Source organism: Pan paniscus, chromosome 10, assembly GCF_029289425.2.
Source record: "Pan paniscus chromosome 10, NHGRI_mPanPan1-v2.0_pri, whole genome shotgun sequence".
NCBI lineage: Eukaryota > Metazoa > Chordata > Mammalia > Primates > Hominidae > Pan > Pan paniscus.
This window is the reverse complement of record NC_073259.2, coordinates 21,221,176-21,239,915: the sequence shown is the minus strand read 5'-3', so window position 1 is coordinate 21,239,915 and position 18,740 is coordinate 21,221,176. Positions and strand designations below refer to the sequence as shown.

The 18,740-nt window shown below is 37.9% G+C and overlaps 1 protein-coding gene across 2 annotated transcripts in view; it reads left to right on the top strand.

Annotated features, from left to right (window-relative positions):
• The window catches only part of EPS8 (EGFR pathway substrate 8, signaling adaptor), a 198,747-nt gene that overhangs the window by 22,236 nt on the left and 157,771 nt on the right, over positions 1–18,740 (top strand). Inside the window, exon 1 of one of the 2 annotated variants that reach the window (XM_003816528.6) lies at positions 5,937–6,196. The exons of the other annotated variant lie outside the window; for it this stretch is intronic. The gene's annotated coding sequence lies outside the window, so the exon portion shown is untranslated. Of the gene's footprint in view, positions 1–5,936; positions 6,197–18,740 lie in introns of those variants that run through there. 2 annotated transcript variants of the gene reach the window in all.

Sequence of the window (18,740 nt, the reverse complement as noted above, 5' to 3'; positions counted from 1 at the left end):
CACTAAATTATAGGTTGACAGCTATTTTCATTCAACATTTTGAAGATATTCCACTCTCTTCTGGCTGCCATATTGCTGTTGAAAATTATTCAGTCTACTTGTTTTTCTTTTGTAAATAATATTCCCCCCTTCGATGCTTTTAAGATTGCCTTTCCCCTGGTGTTTTGAAATTTCACTGTAGTTTATATTGGTTTGCTTTTTTTCATGCATCTTATGTGATACATGTATATGTACTGCCTCTATTTCATTTTCTTTTCAGGTATCTTACTTGATACGTGTATATAGCCAGGACTTCCTCTTTTTGTAGATTCATGTCCTATGTTAATCTGGGAACAGTGTTAGCTATTGTGTCTTCTCTTGTCTTTACTCCATTCTTTGTAGTCTCTCATTCTGGGATTCTAATTAGAGATGAGTAATATCTTAACATTCTCTATATTCCATATCTCTTAATGTTTATTATTTTCTGTCTTTTTTCACCTTCTGTGATGCATTCTGCATAATTTCTTCATATGTAGCTTACATTATTCTTTTCAACTATGTTTAATCTACTCTTTAACTCATTTATGGGGTTTTATATTTTAGCAGTTATATTTTTCTTTTCCAAAAGTTCTAGTGGGTTCTTTTCATGTATGCCTAGTCATCTTAGATATTTATTTATGATTTTATTTTTTATTTCTTTATACAGCCAGATAATAGCTAATTAGTTTTTTTGTCTCATAAATCGAATTATGTTTGTTTATTCTGCTAACACTCATGTCAGCAGAATTTTCTTATATGGCTTGAGATCTTTGATTATGAATTCCTATTTGGTTGATGTTTATTTGTGGGAAATTCTGGGACACTAACTTGAGGTTATTTTTCTCCAAAGACGATTTCTGTCTATCTCTCTTGGGAACTTGTGGGCCCAAGGACCTGAAACTGTACTGACTTCCTTCCAGCAGAGTCAGCTAACATGGGATTTCAAAGATTAGCTTCTTCAGCTTGTAGCCGGTTTAAGTCTTATTTAAAAGATTACTGCCTACCTCACCTGCTTCAGCAATTTTGTTTTGTTTTGTTTTGTTTTCATTTTGGACCCTGAGAGATTCCCTTTACTATCTCAGAGTCCTACAATGCATATCAAAGTATATTTTATGCGGGATCCAGGTGATGTGTAGCTGGAGAACTTTTCAAATAATCTAATTTACCTTTCTGTGTGAAGCTTAAAAAAATACATGCCAACTCTCTACATGCATATAAGTATAGTGTATAAGATGGGGAGTTCTTTGCCTGAAGGAGCTCCCAATGTCCTCTACATTTTATTTGGTTTCCTCTTTTTTCTTAGAGTTTCATTACCTTTTCCATGTGTTTCATTTGGTATCTTTCCCCTTTTTCCTTCTTTCAAAGGTCTCTCTTGATTTACCCTCTTACCTCAGCTACACTATTGGATTCAACTACATTATTATTTCAAATTATAATTATTAGTTGAATCCAAAAGTATTTGTTGAATGAATGACCATTTCACACTCATTAAATTCTTCAAAAGATTCAAGTTCTTTTCAGATGCTTTTTACTCAAGTAACAATGGTTGGATTTTCTTCCCTTTGTGGAAAACTAATTCTTGATTATTAAAAAAGATGGAAAAGCAAAAGATTTCATCCATGGGTAAGCAAAGTTGTATATTCATTTATTTATTTTTAACTAATATAGTTTCTTTTTGGTGAAAATAGAGGTTATATTTGGAAAAAATTTCCTTGTTAAGAATACTTCCTATCATGCTTCAAAATTTCCATACATTTCTAATTACATATTACAAAAGAAATTAGGGCATTTTGACATTTGAAGGCTAAAGCAAATTGAGTTTGTTAACCCAAATGGGTGTAAAGAAACATAACTAACAAGAAATATAAACATCAGTTACAAAGTAAGAAGCAAGCCCAAGCACCTCCTAAAGTGAGAACAAATATAATAATCCAAGCAATTTGGTTTGTTCTTTCAACAATGTGAAATAATAACAAGGGTGATAGCCAACCTGAAATTACTTGTCTACCAAGTTACACTTAGAAGATTTAGATCATCATCATAATAATAATATTCTAAGCTACAGTGTACCTTTTCTAGATTTACTCATGGATATGTTTTATGTTATATGGCTTTAAGGCTGTGAGTCTACAGAGGTATACACAGCAGTCCCTAAATTATATTCATACATCAGATTGGGGAGTGGGAGTGAACAGGCATGTTTGAAGAATTCTGAGTCGTGGGTAATGTGGAGATAGCTCTTACTCCCCGGATAGAATTCAGTCATTATAATTTCTCCACATTTTCTGTATGTAGCATTTATACCCAGCTGTAGACTCTGCTCCTATATTTTGGGACAGAGTATTGCTCTGTCACCCAGGCTGGAGTGCAGTCACCTGATCTTGGCTCACTGCAACCTCTGCCTCCTGGGTTCAAGTGATTCTCATGCCTCAGCCTCCCAAGTAGCTGGGACTACAGGCGTGTGCCGCCACGCCTGCTAATATTTGTATTCTCAGTAGAGATGGGGTTTCGCCATGTTGCCCAGGCTAATCTCCAACTCCTGTCCTCTGGTGATCGGTTGGCCTCAGCCTCCTAAAGTGCTGGGATTACAGATGTGAGCCAATGCGCCTGGCCTGCACCATATTTTGAATGCCCCATTCACTCCAGATATATATCTCCATTCTACATCATTCCTACATCATTTTCATCCCAAATGCCAACATATACTAATGAGATTTTCAAAAAGGAAAAACTTGTGTATAGTGATACTCTAAATAGGTAAGTTTGACATAGATTCTTAACAAAAGTATAAACCAGATTATTAACAATGGTTTTAGTGGGATCACTAATACCAGAACGGGTTAATCTGAAAACAGATCTTATTTAACTAGCTTCCTTTTTTTTTGAAAGAGTTTCTTGGACCAGTACATTTGGGGATGCTAGAAACAGTAAATCTTTATTTCAGCAAAGCATCTAGAAAACCTTCATGAACTCCATGTTGGTTATGGTATGGGTGCATGGACTAAAGTGCTTGAAAAGTGTTGGTTCATAAATGACTGTTATCTTGGAAATCTATTTTGGCGGTGGGCTGTCTGAAGATACAGGGGAAAAGAAACTCCAAACCTAAGTGTTTTTTTCTGTTCTCTTATTCAACAATCAACATAGAAGACTTCTGTAAGCTCTGGTTACCAAGAAGTGTGTAAGAATTTCCCCTACCAGCAATCAACCAATCAATCCTGCAGCAGACACAAGCTGGGTGTCTTCAATTCAATTTGGAAACTATCTACCTGGAGATAATGTCAGATCCTACAGGTTGAGGGCTCAGTCCCACAAGACTACCCTGACTTCAGATGCCAAACAAAAAAGCCCCAGGTGGCTTTACTTGTGCTTCTGGCTGAACAACTAGAAATTAGGGTTCCCGTGACTCCCTCCTTGAGTTTGGTTATTTTGCTAGACCTGCTCACAGAACTCAGGGAAACATGTTTACCATTTTCTTATAAAGGATATTACAGAGGATACAGTTGAAGAGATGCATAGGGTGATTTATGCCCTCTCTGGGAGCACCGCCATCCAGGAATCTCCGTTTAGTTATTCATGTTCCCCTCTCTGGAAGTGCATGTAACCCATTCTTTTTTTTTTTTTTTTTTTTTTTTTTTGTGGAGGCTTTATTGCGTAGGCATGATTGATCAAGTCATGGGCCATTGGTGATCAGCTTAACCAACCCCGGAAGTTAGAGGGTGGGGCTGAAAGTTCCAACACACTAATCATGCCTTGGTCCTTCCTATGACCAGTCCCCATCCTGAAGCTATGCTGGAGCCCCCAGCCATCAGCCAATTCATTCAAATACAAAAAGATATTCATCACTTTGGAGATTTCAAGGATTTTAGGAGCTATATGTCTGGAAATGGGATGAAGACCAAATATATATTTTATAATATCACAGGCCTTTTTAAAGCCTGTTCTGTGTTACTGTTTCTTACTAGACGTAAATGGAGCCAAACAAGGCATATTTATTAAATTTACAAATGTTATGTTAAAAGTGATCACTAGTATTTATCTGAAATTGTGTCCTAAAACAAACACGATAAAATTTAATAAGAATAAAACAAAAATTAAGATCTAAATACATAGAAGTATAGACTATGAAAGGTGGAAGATACGGTTTAATTTAGTTCATGTGAAATAGACTTGGGTGTTCTTTTTGAATCTAGGTAGTGTGTGCTTGCATCAAAGGGGTGGCTGATCAGCAGCTGGAGAACTGGAACTCAGTTCTTGGCCCACTGTATTTGAATATTGTATTCTGAGTGCACAATTTAGAGAGGAGAATGAAAATCAAAACACATTCAAAGCAAGGTGAATAGTGTGATTATGGCAGCTCACTGCTATTTGAAAAACACTTAAAAGAGAATTTTTGAAGAAATGTATTAGATCTGTTGGTTACTTAATAGTTGCTCCTACTATTTCAAGGCTTGCAGTGTCTATAAAGAATGAGATTCATATTGCGTTGTTCCTAGGGGCAGAACCAAGACCAGTAGTATCAGGGAAGTTGATTTGATGTTCATAAATGATACAGGCTATAGTGTTAAGCAGACCTGGTTGTTAATTCTGGCGTCAGCATTGGCTTTGGCAAAAAGAAGGAAACTTCTGGGTTTCATTTTCCTAATGTGTTTAATAGGTATAATAAGGCCCATCTCATTTTAAGGACTAGGAATAATGTGTGTAAGTTGCTCAGTTCCTGGCATAGGTAAATATTCAACAAATAATCATGGTTATATGTAATGATAAAAATAGAAATTTACAACATTGGAAATGTTCAAGTGGATAGTGGTCTGGTGGAAATATTGGAGAGAGGATTCCCACTTAAAATAGGGGACTGGACTTAGCCGTTATATCGATTCCAACTTTTAGAATGGTTTGAATGTCCACCTTGGCATGTTACGTCGTTTCTCCCTGACTGTGCTTTTATTTGCTTCACAAAGCAAGCAAGTCCAATCTCTTTTAACCAAGTTTAATTTATAGGCTTTCGTGGACTTCTGGAAGTCAACTGACTTCGAAGTTAGGACAGCATGGGGGGATTGGGGGAGTAGCTATGACAATGAGGAGTTTTAAGAGTGAGAAAACACAATGTCTATGAGAACATGGACTTCTCTTTTAGAGGCTCCATGAGCTACTCAGAGAGGAGGTTATGAAGGTTGGTTAAGGTACGAGAGGCACAAAGTGAAAGAAGCCTCCACTACTTCAAACCACATCAGGGCTTTTGGCAAGAGCTACATGAAAAATAGGCTCCCAGGCAGCCGGGCGAGGCGGGTCTGGGCTTGCAGGCTGGCGCTAAGGACCGGCAGTTGGGAGACTCTCAGGGACCCGATGGAGGGCCTTGGGCACCACCAGTTTACCGCATGGGTTGGAGAGACAAAAAAAGAGGAAAGCGACAAAAGGGGGAAAATAGGTCCGATGACCAGAGGAGGAAGACGAAGGCTGGCTGGTCCTTAGATGCGGCTTGTTTGCCGCCAAAGGGCAGGGGTTACGAGCTGTGCAGCCAGACTGGGTGTTGCAACCCGAACGCTCCTTCCGCCCGGGGCGTCCATCCTCGCCGGGGGCGAAGCTCTCCACACGCTCTTTGCCCCTTCCTGCGCCTCCTGGCTGCTAGTCAGTCCTGTTAGGGCACTTCTGGAAACCTGCTGTCGACTCGCTGCCTTGGTCCGACTTTGATCGCGGCCTTGATAACTTGGCGCAGCGCCCCGTCTCCTTTCCTCCGGTCCCTCTCCCGCCCACCCGGCCTCACCGGCCGCTTCGCCTCCAGCGCTGGAGTCGACCAGAACTCTGCGGCTCGGCTGCCGGCAAGACCCGGATAGCGGATTCTGCTCCTGGCTGCGGGGCGCGCACTCGCCCGCCCGCCCGCTCGCTCGTTCCTCGCGCGGGCACTGGGCATGCGCGGCGCGCGGTTGGCACTGGCTGCGAGCGGGCGGGCGGCTCCAGACTTCACAGGCAGCTAGCGAGGCGGTCTCGCCCGGCGCGAGGCCGGCGCTGTGCTCGCCTCGGAGATCGCTGCTGTTCAGCTGGGTGCGGAAGGCGACTCCGCGGCTCGCGGACGACTGGCTGGGCGCGAATCAGATTGGGGGGCTTTCTCCCGGTCCCATCCCACCTCTTCTGGGCTCGCGGCGTCTCCGGGGAAAGCCGTGGCCTCGAGGGCGGATCCGAGGTAAAAGCCCCTTGTCGAAAGGCGCCGGTCCCGGGGTCCGGCGGCTTTGACTTTCTCGATTTTAAAAATCCGCCTTTGTGTGCTGGAATCGGAGCGGTGCCAGGAGCCGCGTCCGCCTCCCTTCACTTTGACTGCTTTCAACTGGTGTTGGCAGCCAGGTGCGGTAGGGCGCTGCGGCCGGAGGCGTCCGCTCGCCGGGTCCGGGCAAGCCAAGCCGCGGGGCCCGTGCAGACCCGCGCCCAGGGCTCCGGGAGGCTGGGCAGGGAGGGTTCGCCGTGGCCCAGTGATATTCATGGTAACCTGAGCTTCCACAGATACACCTGCGCTCATCTGGTCCGTGGGGCGACTGCAGACCGAGTATCCGGATCTCGGCTTATTATGTTAGACTTGGGATTTGTGAGCTGCTCTGCCGACCCGCCTCAAATGGGGAGGGGTTCTTTTCAAAATGACCCTTTAGGGCAGGGTCCCACCCCCGTTTACCCCCTCGAATTAAGATAGCTAATTGTTTCGGAATCGTTGTCAATGCCTAATGGCTGTTGACTTTGACTTTCTTAGCTTGCTCCACTTTACTCACCATTTTACTTTTGGGAAGACAGACGGCCTTTCTCCGGTTGTGGTCAGTTCATGCATTTGAAATGGGTTTCCCCACCCATGTACCCCCTGCTCTCTCCGATGTTCTCACTCTTACTTTCCTTCCTAGGACTACCTGTTTGCAAAATCTTTGCACCGACCGTTCTCCGGCAGTGTTTCTCAAATCCTCCTCCTCCCATAGGGCCCGTAGTACTGTTGGAATCTCGCGGGGGGCAGGACGCCGTGGTTAGGATTTGAAATCCGCAGACATCTAGAGCGGTGAAGGATTAGGAATTAGAATCCTCCTTTACAAAATATGTTTCAGTGAAATGTGTTACTGCTTCTCTTTTCAAGGTTTCTTGCCTTAGATAGTAAGGGGAATAGGTACAAGAGCTAATATGTTAGGATGAGTTCAGGTAAAACTTGGTTTCAGATGTGTGAAGAGTGTGACTTTTTGGCTTTGTCATTTTTGGGAAATAGGAGAGTTAGGATTCCGGGCAATCTTCTTTATATTGAAAAAGCCCCTCAAAGTAACTGTGTTGTGTATTGCCTCTAGTTTATTTTCATTGAAAGGACTCCATTCTTCCACAGCTCCTTGGGTTCTGGAAAGTGAGCACTAGTAATGGACATCATGTGGTAGTGAGTCTATTGGAATTAAAGTCAATGTCATCCTGTGTCACCTAGTATAGATTTTTTGTTTGGGATCGCAGTTTTCTAAACATATTGCTGTAGTTCTTAAGTTGCTGGTGTGGAAAATTTTTGGTCACGAATTCACACTTTTACTTACAATTTGACAGTTAAAACAGTATAGAATTGTCACATAAAGGGTAAGGTAGAATGTATCACAAATGCAATAGTGATAATATAATGCCTTTAGTGCAGAATACACAGATTGAGACTTTGTAAGATTGCACCACAAGTCATTCACTTTATAGCAGAAAAAAAAGAAGGAAAATATAATTTGCTTTTAATTCTACTATTCTGAGATAACCGCTGTTTACAAGACTTGGTGCATTCTCTTTGTAATTTTTTTCACTTCCCAATGTCATTGAATATTATATAGTAATTTCCAGTAAGTGTAATTTAACTTATACTGTTAGTAGCCCCACTCTTAATAGGGTGATGTTTCTTTTGTTTCCTGTCAGGAACCTAATGTCTAATTTTGAATATTTTGCTTGTTTGTGATCAAACTTAAAGATTCATTTTGTTTTTATTTCTAGCTTTTTCCTGCTTTCAAGGTTTTATCAATACTGATTCTTTTCAGATACCAGTTCTTTTCTATGCTATGGCATAGGCTTGCTATACTCTACTTTGTGTTTATTATATTCCAAATCCTAGTTATTTTCTTACACTCTGTTTCACACCCTTTACCCTACTGCTTTTTATTCTTCTCTCTACTCCCTTCTTTTACATACCTCTTCTAATTCTGCAGCAGGTCACTTGAACCAAGGTTTGTATAAGAAAACATAGTATCCAGAATAGGAAATGATAGCTTTTTAAAAGTTGTCTCTTTAAATACTTGAAGTTCTATTGGATGAACATTTTAGCACTGATTTATGTAATATTTATATGCAACTCAGCTTTCCTGAGTTGTGTGAAACATACTTGGTAGTTACACGGATCATCACAAAACAACATAAGTTAATGATAAGGTACAAACTTTTGGACATCTGTAGAGGTATGTCGGGGGAAAAAGTGGAATTTTAATTAAAGTATTCTGGCTATAGTAAATCCCTCCTGGGAATTATTAATACTACATGAAATTGTTTGCAGCTGTTAGTGATTGAAAATATTTTTGTAAGAAAAATTCTGCATTGGAATAGTTGCAAACATTTTAAGTTGAATATATGCAAGAAAGTTTAAGGGTCTTCAGTGCTTCACTACAACCTTTTCAGTATTTTCTAGATGTATTCCTAAATGGGATTTTAAAAAATAGACCTTATTTCTCAGAAGTTTTGGATTTACAGGAAAGCTACAAATACGGTGTCTATATACCCCCATACCAGCTTCCCCTCTTATTAACATCTTGTATTATTGGTATTTGTTACTATTAATGAACCAGTATCAGTACATTAGTATTAACAAAGTTTATACTTTATTTAGATTTCCTTAGTTTTTAATGTCCTTTTTCTGTTCCAGGACCCTACCATGCAGGACACCACTAAATGTATTTCCTCGTAATGTCTCCCTAGGCTCTTCTTGGCTGTGACAGTTTGTTAGACTTCCTTGTTTTTGATGATGTTTGAGGAGTACTGGTCAGGTATTTTGTAGAATGCATTTACATTGGAATTTACCTAATGTTTTTTCTCATGATTAGACTGTGATTATAGGTTTTTGGTAGAAAGATCGCAGAGGTAACGTGCCATTTTCATCTCATATCAAGGGTATATACTATCAGTATGATTTGTCACTGTGATACTCATCTTTATCACCTGGCTGAGATAGTGTTTATCAGATTTTTCCACTTTTCTCCGCCTTTTTCATGCTGTGGTCTTGGAAGGAACTGTGTATAGCCTATACTTGAGGAGTAGAGAGTTATGCTTCCCCCTTTGATGGTAGAATATCTATATAAATTATTTGGATATTTTTCTCCGTGGGAGATTTGTCTCTTCTCCCCCATGTATTTATTTACTCAATCATATTTATTTTGTTCTGGACTCATGGATATATATATATTATATAAATATAAAATCTATCTATCTATCTAAATATTTTGGGTTATAATACAATGCTACTGTGTTACAGCTTGACTCCAGTGCCTCTTTGACATACTACCATCAATGTGAATTTTGTTTTTTTGGAAGCATTTCCTTACTTTCTGGTATTATGAGATGCTCTAGGTTCATCTGTATACATCTTGCCACGGTCCTAGAATCAGTCATTTCTCCAAGGAATCTGGATCATTTTGTTGGGGAATGGTGTTAGAAACCAAGATCTGGGTGCTAGGTGTGCTTGTTGCTACTGTGGTATCATTGCTTCTAGGTTCTCTCATGTGACAAAGCAAGAAATACATGTGTGTATATGAACATATTTGTACATATTTTTATGTAACAGTTTGTATCCATGTTTAACTATGAATTTACATTTTATCTGTAATGCTAATTCATTACCACAGATATCATTCTAGCCTTCTCCCTTTGTTTATATGTAAACTTACTCCAACAGTGAGAAGAAACCTGGTTTGCACCATCTGCCATACATTTGCTTAATCATTCATTTCTATCATAGATGTATAGCAGCATTGGAATTGTTAACCTGTGCTCCCATGGGAAACAACTTTAGCATCAAGAGTACAGTGTTTATGTACTATTCCTTTTGCTTTTAGTCTCACAGCTTCTACTCATTTCTAGAGTTAGTCAGCTAAGCACCTTTCCTCCTATCCTTTTCAGTGAGATTGTAGCACACATTTATAATACAGTTAGATTTCTTTGTTACAATCTGCATTCCACCTTGGGATTCCTTGACCTTCTAAATGATTTGCTTACATTTGCATACATTAAAGTTTACTCTTTGTCCTGTGAAGTTCTTTGGGTTTTGACAAATACTTAATTTGATGTAGCTATCCTTATAGGATCATAGTATCATACCGAATAATTTCAACACATTACAAATCCCCTGGGCTTCACTTATAACCTCTGTGAGCCCCTCTCCCAGAAAACCACGTATCTTTTTACTGTCTCTTTACTTTTGCCTTTTCCAGATGTTGTATAATTGGAATCATACAGCCTTGCCAGACTGGCTTCTTTCATTTAGCAATACACATTTAAGGTTCATCCATGTCTTCTTGAGGTTTAATAGCTCATTTCTTTCTATCATTATCAGATATATCATGGTTTGTTTATTCACCTATTGAAGGATATTTTGGTTGCTTCCAGTTTTTGGCAAGTATGAACGAAGCTGCTATGAATATTCACATGCAGGTTTTTGGGTAGACATAAGTTCTTGTATCTGTTGGATAAATATCTAGAAGTGCGATTGCTGGATCCTGTGGTAAGATTATGGTTAGCTTTGTAAGAAATTGCCAAACTGTTTTCTGAAGTGGCTGTACTATTACATTCTCACCAGCAATGAATGTGAGTTCTTATTGCCCCACATCTTTGCTAGCATTTGATTTTGTCAGCTTTTTTGGATTTTATCCATTCTAGTAGGTGTGTAGTAATATGTCATTGTTACTTTAATTTACTATTTCCTAATGACATATGATGTTAACATCTTTTCACATACCCCTTTTCATCTGTACATCTTCTGTGGTGTGATGGCTGTTCAGATCATTTGCCCACTTTTTAATGGGGTTGTTTTCTTATTGTTGAGTTTTTAGAGTTCTTTATACATTTTGTATACAGGCACTTTATCAGATATGTGTTTTGCAAATATTTTCTCCCAGTTTGGTTTGTCTTTTTATTTTCCTAACAGTGTCTTTGTCAGAACAGATGTCTTTAATTTTAATAAGGCCAACTTACCAATTTCATGGATAGGCTTTTGTGTTGTATTTGAAAACTCATTGCCAAGGCTACATAGATTTTATCCTGTGTTTTTCCTAGAAGTTTTATAGTTTTGCATTTTACATTTAGGTATGTGATCCATTTAGAGTTAATTTTTATGAAAGGTATAAGGTCTGTGTCTAGATTAATTTTTTTTTGCATATGGATTCCTAGTTGTACCAGCACAAGTAAATGCGATTTTTAAATTAATAGATTATAAATTGTTTAGAATTGAAAATGTTTTTATTAAATTTTTTATTACATGTTCTGCAAAATTACTTACTGTAAATAGTTGAGAAATGACTTAGAAACCAATATATAATACAGCATGTACTGTGTGCTGAGATTTATTTCTAGACATTGTACATAATTCATTTTCCTCTTTTTTTTTTTTTTTTTTTTTTTACTAACTCAGAGATGCTTCTTTGTGAAAATGGAATTGTTAGTATAGAGTAACATCTGTCAGTTCTTTTAGATCTTATCATAGGGAATAATAGTTTGCTTTTTCACAAAAAGGATCTGGAATAAAGGATTTGCAGGGTGTATGTTGAGAAGAGGCAGTTGATATATGCACCAGCTAGAAATCTGAGACTTAACTATGTGGTCTTGAATCTTTTCCCATGCTATTCTTCCTGCTACAAGTGACTTTTTTCAAGTACAGTTGACCCTTCAATAATGCAGCGGTTAGACTCACTGACCCCTGCACAGTCAGAAATTTTTGTATAATTTTTGACTTCCCAAAAACTTAACTAGTAACCCTTCTGTTGACTGGAAGCCTTACTGATAACACAGTCTGTTAACACACATTTTGTATATTAAATGTATATTACATTGTATTCTTACAATAAACTACAGAAAAGAAAATTTTATTAGGAAAACCATAAGGGAGAGAAAATCCAGTACTGTATTGTACTTATTGATATTGTAAGTTTTTGTTTGCTTACCAGATGACTCCTCTGTCTGAAAAGGTGGGGGAATGGAGGGGCAGGGCTGGGAACTGCAGCTGCAGACCTCAATCTATGGTACATACCAAGCAATTCAACTTTATCTCATAATGTCATGCCTTTTCTCTGTTTCTTGGGAGCATTTCTGGCATCTCTAGTGGCACGTTTTCATTCAAGGTTTATGGTATTGTACCAAACAGGATGAAAAATACAAGAGAACACCAAGAAATCATTTTTTACTGTGATACACAATTTACCGGAGAGATGAACTGCTCACACAGAGATGATTAACATAACACAGTGGACTAAGCGGATACTCACAACACTTGAGCTCACTGCAATAACAACAGGAGGTGGCTATGAAATTATTACAGTAGTACAGTATGTACTACAGTTAATTGTATGCAGTTAGGACTTAATACTGCATCTTTACATTTGTTTATATTTCTCTTGACCGCGAATGATACTATGTATCGTGTGTGTGTAAGTTTTGATAAATTTTAATTTTTTCTAATAAATTTTTCTAATAAATTTTACTACCATCAAATGATAAAATAGACTAGTATTTATATACATATTATGCATTCATGACATACGTAACTTTTTTCTTAATTTTTTTGTTATCCCGGCTATGTGGTTTGTCTGTGTTTTTATTGTATTTATTTATTTAAAAAATTTTTTTGAGACAGAGTCTCACTGTCACCCAGGCTGGAGTGCAGTGGCGCCATCCTGGGCTTACTGCAGCCTCAACCACCCAGGCCCAGGTGATCCTCCCCACTCACCCTTCTGAATAGCTGGAACCATAGGCGTGTATCACCAGGCCTGGCTAATTTATTTTTATTTTTATTTTTTGCAGAGACAGGATCTCTCTGTGTTGTCCAGGATGGTTTTGAACTCCTAGGCACAAGCAGTCCTTCCAAGTTGGCCTCCCAAAGTGCTGGTATTACAGGCATGAGCCACCACACCCAGCCCGAGTGTTTTTAAATTGTCACAAATCTCCAAAAATTTTTCCAAATATATTTATTGAAAAAAATCTGTGTATAAGTGGACCCATGTAGTTCAAACCTGGCTTTTCAAAAGTCAAATGTACCTCTCTTTTGGTATACATTTTGTGTTATTGATATTGTGATGTACTATAGTTTGCATATTTGTCCCCTGCAAAACTCATGTTGAGATTTCATCCTCAATGTGGCAGTGTTGAGAGGTGAGGCCTTTAAGAAGTGATTGATCCGTTCATGAATTAATGGATTAAGGGGTTATCATGGGAGTGGGACTGGTGGCTTTGTAAGAAAAGGAAGAGAGACTTGAGTGAGCACATGAGCACACTCAGCGCCCTTGCCCTGTGATGTTCTCTGTTGTCCTGGGATTCTTGGAGAGTCCCCACCAGCAAGGAGGCTCTTACCAGATGTAGCCCCTCGACCATGGACTTCTTAACGTCCATAACTGTAAGACATAAATTCCTTTTCTTTAGAATTACCCATTTCAGGTATTCTGTTATAAGCAACAGAAAACAGAGTAAGACAGGATTAGAAATATTTATAATGTTGCACCAAAGTTAGAACCAGTAGTCTTCAAGAAGCAGGTGGAGCAGCTCACATAATAATAGTACCTTTTGTGTGGCAGGTGTTACATACATTATCTTCTTTAACTGTTACAAGAGCCCTTTAAGGCATGCTTCTTTATCTCGGAATTACAGATAAAGGAATAGGCCCAGAAAGAAAAAGCGACTTGTGTCACACATGAGGAGAAAGGGACCGAATTGGGATGAGAACCCTGACCTGACTCCAAAATCCATGCCCTTTCCACTTGGTTGTGCTGCCCTTATTAAAGAAAAAGGGCAAGGATGGCCAGAGTGTCCTTAATTACATTCTTTCATTTAATACTGTGCTGTATACTTGCTCAAATTACTACTGTGCCAAACAAGAATAGTGAAAAAGTTTGTGTATTTAAGCTCCACAAAGATTCTTCTAGCTTTGTTTTCTGTTGACTCATCTGTATCCTACTGACCAGAGGTATGTGGTGATGGAACATGGTTGTTTTAAAGAATGAGGTTCTTTTAAAAAGAAACATTTGTGGGGAATTAGACAAAATAAAGCAAATAATGGTAGCATTAGCTAGTTCTTTCTTTCTTTCCCTCATTGTATTTAAAGCTTCTCAAGGGCAGGGAACTGAGTCAGTTAAGTTCCCTGAGGTATTTAAGGCCAACATATGACCATATGTGTCAGCCATATGACACACTCACAAAAGGCTTGCTGAATGAAATTAGCACTTATTATCATACTTTTACGTACATACTTAAAAGGGCATGAGTTTTCCTCATATAGGAAGTTGAGCATTACTACATTTCATTTCTTTATTCATTCATCTTTTATTGAGTGTTTGTTGAGTATCTGTTCTGTGCCAGACACCAGGAATACAAAGATGAGTAAGATAGGATCTCTGCCTTTTGTTGTCAGAAGGCTCAGAGAATGGAGGCAGCCAGACACCCGTTTTAGTACACTGTGGAGCTGAAGGAAGTATATAGTAAAAAACAAACAAACAATGGACTTTGGAATCAGACCTTATCTGCCTTGGTTTTCTTATCAAAGAGGTGGAAATGTCAAGTAGGTACTATTATCCATGGGGGATGTTAAATGAAAAGCGTGTATGCCTGTGTGTGTGTGTGTGTGTGTGTGTGTGTGTATGTATCCCAGCACATAGCAGAAAGGAGAGCCTCACTGTGGCCGAGGGAGTCAGAAAAGTCTTTACTGGGGAAGGTGATGTTTGAGTCTCATAGAATGAATTTTTGAGGCAAAGCGAGACGCCCATCTCTCTCCAGGTAGAAAGATGAGCATGTTTGACATGTGCGGAATAGGTTGGCATGATGGGAGTGGTGGGAAATTCTGCACATTCCCACATTCAGAGCTTACAGGAGTATTAGAAAGAACTGAATGGGCAGTTATTTTTCATTTTTGTAAGTAACAATACAATAGAGTATTCATTACATTGTAGCAGAAGAGAATAAAGATACCAAACCTGTTTAAGAATTGCATAAATCTTCTCTTCTAGTCACATGGCCTTCTAAATGTAGCTCTTTATGTAGCAAACAAATTCATGTGTTCTTTTTCAGTCCTGTGATACTCAAGTGATTATATGGAATTTAAGAAAGAGAACTTGCATGTTTTTGGGTGAAATTGGAGGTCCTGTTTCAAACCATTCTTACATTTAGTAGCATAGCAACAAAAGAATGTAATAATCTGTGAAGCCAGATCTAGTCCTGTTTAAGCCTATCTAAAATTCTAAGCCATAAACAGTTTCTGAACAGAACCTGAAACATACTATTTAGGAATGTACTAAAAAATAACTTGTTAAATGAATTATGTGCTTGATAAGAGATCAGAGTTCTATAATTGAAAAATTGTGTTTTTAATATAAGGGGAGAAGAAAAAGAGAAAGAAAAAATAGTGAGAAAAAAGATTGATAGAAGGAAGAGAAGTTTGTACTTAAATGAGGGAGAAACATTTTTCAAGTCCCTTATTGAGGGCTGTTGAATTATCTTTTGTTAACACCATTAGAATATTACTAAGTTATTCATTATTATAGAAATACATGTATATTATTGAGATATTTGTTGGTTTAATGCAACAATAGAATGTTTCCAGTATCTGAAGTGGAAAAACAAAGCTGCAAATAAAAATATGTGTAAAATCTATCTCTTTTGAGAAGACATTGATTACAGTTTATCTAATTTTCTGCAATAATTTTGACATTTAAAGTTGATGGTAATTTTAGACCTGAATGTACAATAAGATGATTTTAAGTGCTCTTTTAGAATTTAAAGAAAGATATACTTTTGATGATAGAAGATACTTTTAACTGCTTTGCTAGTGAAAAGTCTGTTACATTTTGCTGGGCAAGGTGGCTCATGCCTGTAATCCCAGCATTTTGGGAAGCCGAGGCAGGCGGATCACCTGAGTTTGGGAGTTCGAGACCAGCCTGACAAACATGGAGACACCCTGTCTCTACTAAAAATACAAAATTAGCCGGGCTTGGAGGCACATACCTGTAATCCCAGCTACTCGGGAGGCTGAGGCAGGAGAATTGCTTGAACCCGGGAGGCAGGAGATTGTGGTGAGCCAAGTTGGCGCCATTGCACTCCAGCCTGGGCAACAAGAGTGAAACTCCATCTCAAAAAGAAAGAAAGAAAGAAAAAGTCTGTTACATTTTAAAATCTTGGTTTGCCTTCTTTTTTGGGGACTTGGATTTCTTGAAATTAATTTTGTGAGTAACTTGGTAAATTGATGACTTATTTTCTGCCTGGGCATGCAAACTCTGCATTTGATAGTTTCTTTCATATATGGAAGAAATGAAAACACTACCTTTAAGTAGATTTACTACCTTTATTCCCCCCATAAAGGCATGAACAGCTTGTTTATGTTTATATGCATGCGTACATAATCTCCAATTTCTCTTTGCAGTGTGTTTTCAAAACTTCAACTGTTTTATGACAAACTATATGTGTTTGGGAGTTTACAAATATTATTCTTTAATCCAGGGATGTGGATTTTTGAAACCCTATCTTCAGATTGAGTTGTCTTTACTGTTTTAGTGTTTATCTGTATTCTCAGAACCTCTGTTGCGTGGTCTGTTTTCAAAAAAGTACTGTGTACCATAAACTACAGTGTTTTTGTTTTGTTTTTTGCATATCAAGATCCTTTTAGTCGAGAGAACATTAATTTTGTCAGTAGTTCTTTTATTTAGCTCCTTTGTGGGGCCTTGTTAGATTCTGAATAATTTAATAGCAATGGAATCCTTTCTGTGATAAAAATCTGGTCATTGGTCCAATACTTGTAGCATTATTCACATGATACTCATGCATGCAAAGGTGTGGGATTAATGCGTATGCCTGAAGAGTGTGTGTCAGAGTGTTTTTAATCATTGTTGAAAATCACCCTCTGAAGATTTTCGTGTGCATTAATTCTCAGATTTGCTTAAAGTATTATCACTTCTATTTTAAAATGAATAATCCATGGTGGCCTAGCCTGAACAATAATATGTAAGAAAAATTGGAAAAATTATAACTTCCTTTAAATTTAGGAATAAGGTCTATATTTTTTGTATATTTGTATGTTTGCTATGTTTGCAGAATTACAGAATAAATTGTTTAAAGCATATTTCTTTCTATGTTATTTTAATTTTTTTTACATTTCTTACCCAAACTGTTGAAACAAAAAGTTTCAGTCCCAGTTAGTACAACATCCATAAACTTTGTCCACATTTCACATTTTCAGCTTTATCTTAAGACTTGCTACTTTCCATGGTCTTGTCAAGAAAATAGTCTTTTACAACTCTTGAAGCAGATAAATAACCATGTGGGCTTTCCTTCATCACCCCCTTTCCCAACTCTTTTCCTCCTCCCAGCTGTTCCCCCTCCTTTTGCTCGTTTCTGACACCCTTTTTCAATCCTCAGATGGCCTTAATAGAAAAGTATATTTTTCATAACTTTGATAGCTTTCCAATTACTATTCTAACTCTTTCTCACTGCCTGGTGAGATCTCAGTCATGGAGAGAGAAGTCTGAATAAAAGAGACATTCATAGTGGTTATGACAGTGAAGGTTAAGTTTAGGCTGCTAGGGGGTTTGAAACAAAGGAGGGATTGAAGCCTTCATCGCCTTTACCTTATTTGGGTACTAAGTAAGTGATTTTGGAAATAGTAAAATCTCATTATGAAAAGAGTGAAATCTAGTCCGGAATAAATGTGTTAACAGTGCTTAACTTTAACTGGAATGCATCTTAACACCATTCAGTTTTTATACTGATTAGAAAGGTCCACTGTGGTTTTGGTCATATATTAGAACATATGCTGTTGGTTTTTTGTTTTGTTTTGTGTGTGTGTGTGTGTTTTTTTTCATTCTGCTTTGTAAGTACCCCTTATCACTGTAGGGAATTTTAGAATTTGAATTAAAATATATCTTGAGTTATATAATGTAAAAAAAAAATTTATATAGGCTACTCCATGGCATTGTAAAGAATCTTAAAATAGATATAAAAGTGACTTCATCTTACCTCCAATGTCCTTCCTCCATCTATATCTGTTATCTCTAGCTATTTTCATCTTTTCTCTCTGCCAGGCAGTTAGTGGAATAGTTGAAGAATGATTTTTCAGCTCTCATTGGACTACAGGATAAAAGACCTAAAAATATGGGATAATTTAATCCAATGGCTAGCAAATACATTTTTGTGTTATGTTTATGGTTTTCAAAGGCATTGATAAAATCAAACTATCGTTATTGGGAAATATGAAATTTTCAATAAGATTCCAAACTAATAGATAAAGTGATAAAATGATTGGGAAAACAAGTGGTGGTAGAATCTGATATAGAAATAGTTTGGCAGTAGCAAAAGGAGAAACGCTAAAATTCTCAAGAACCCATCAGCCATTTTTACTAACACTGTGCCCTTCATAAGCTATATCTAGGGAACTTTGATTATATGCTGTAAGGAACAATATATTATTTGATTTAAGTGTATATTAAATAAGTATTCAATAAATAACTGCAAAATAAAAG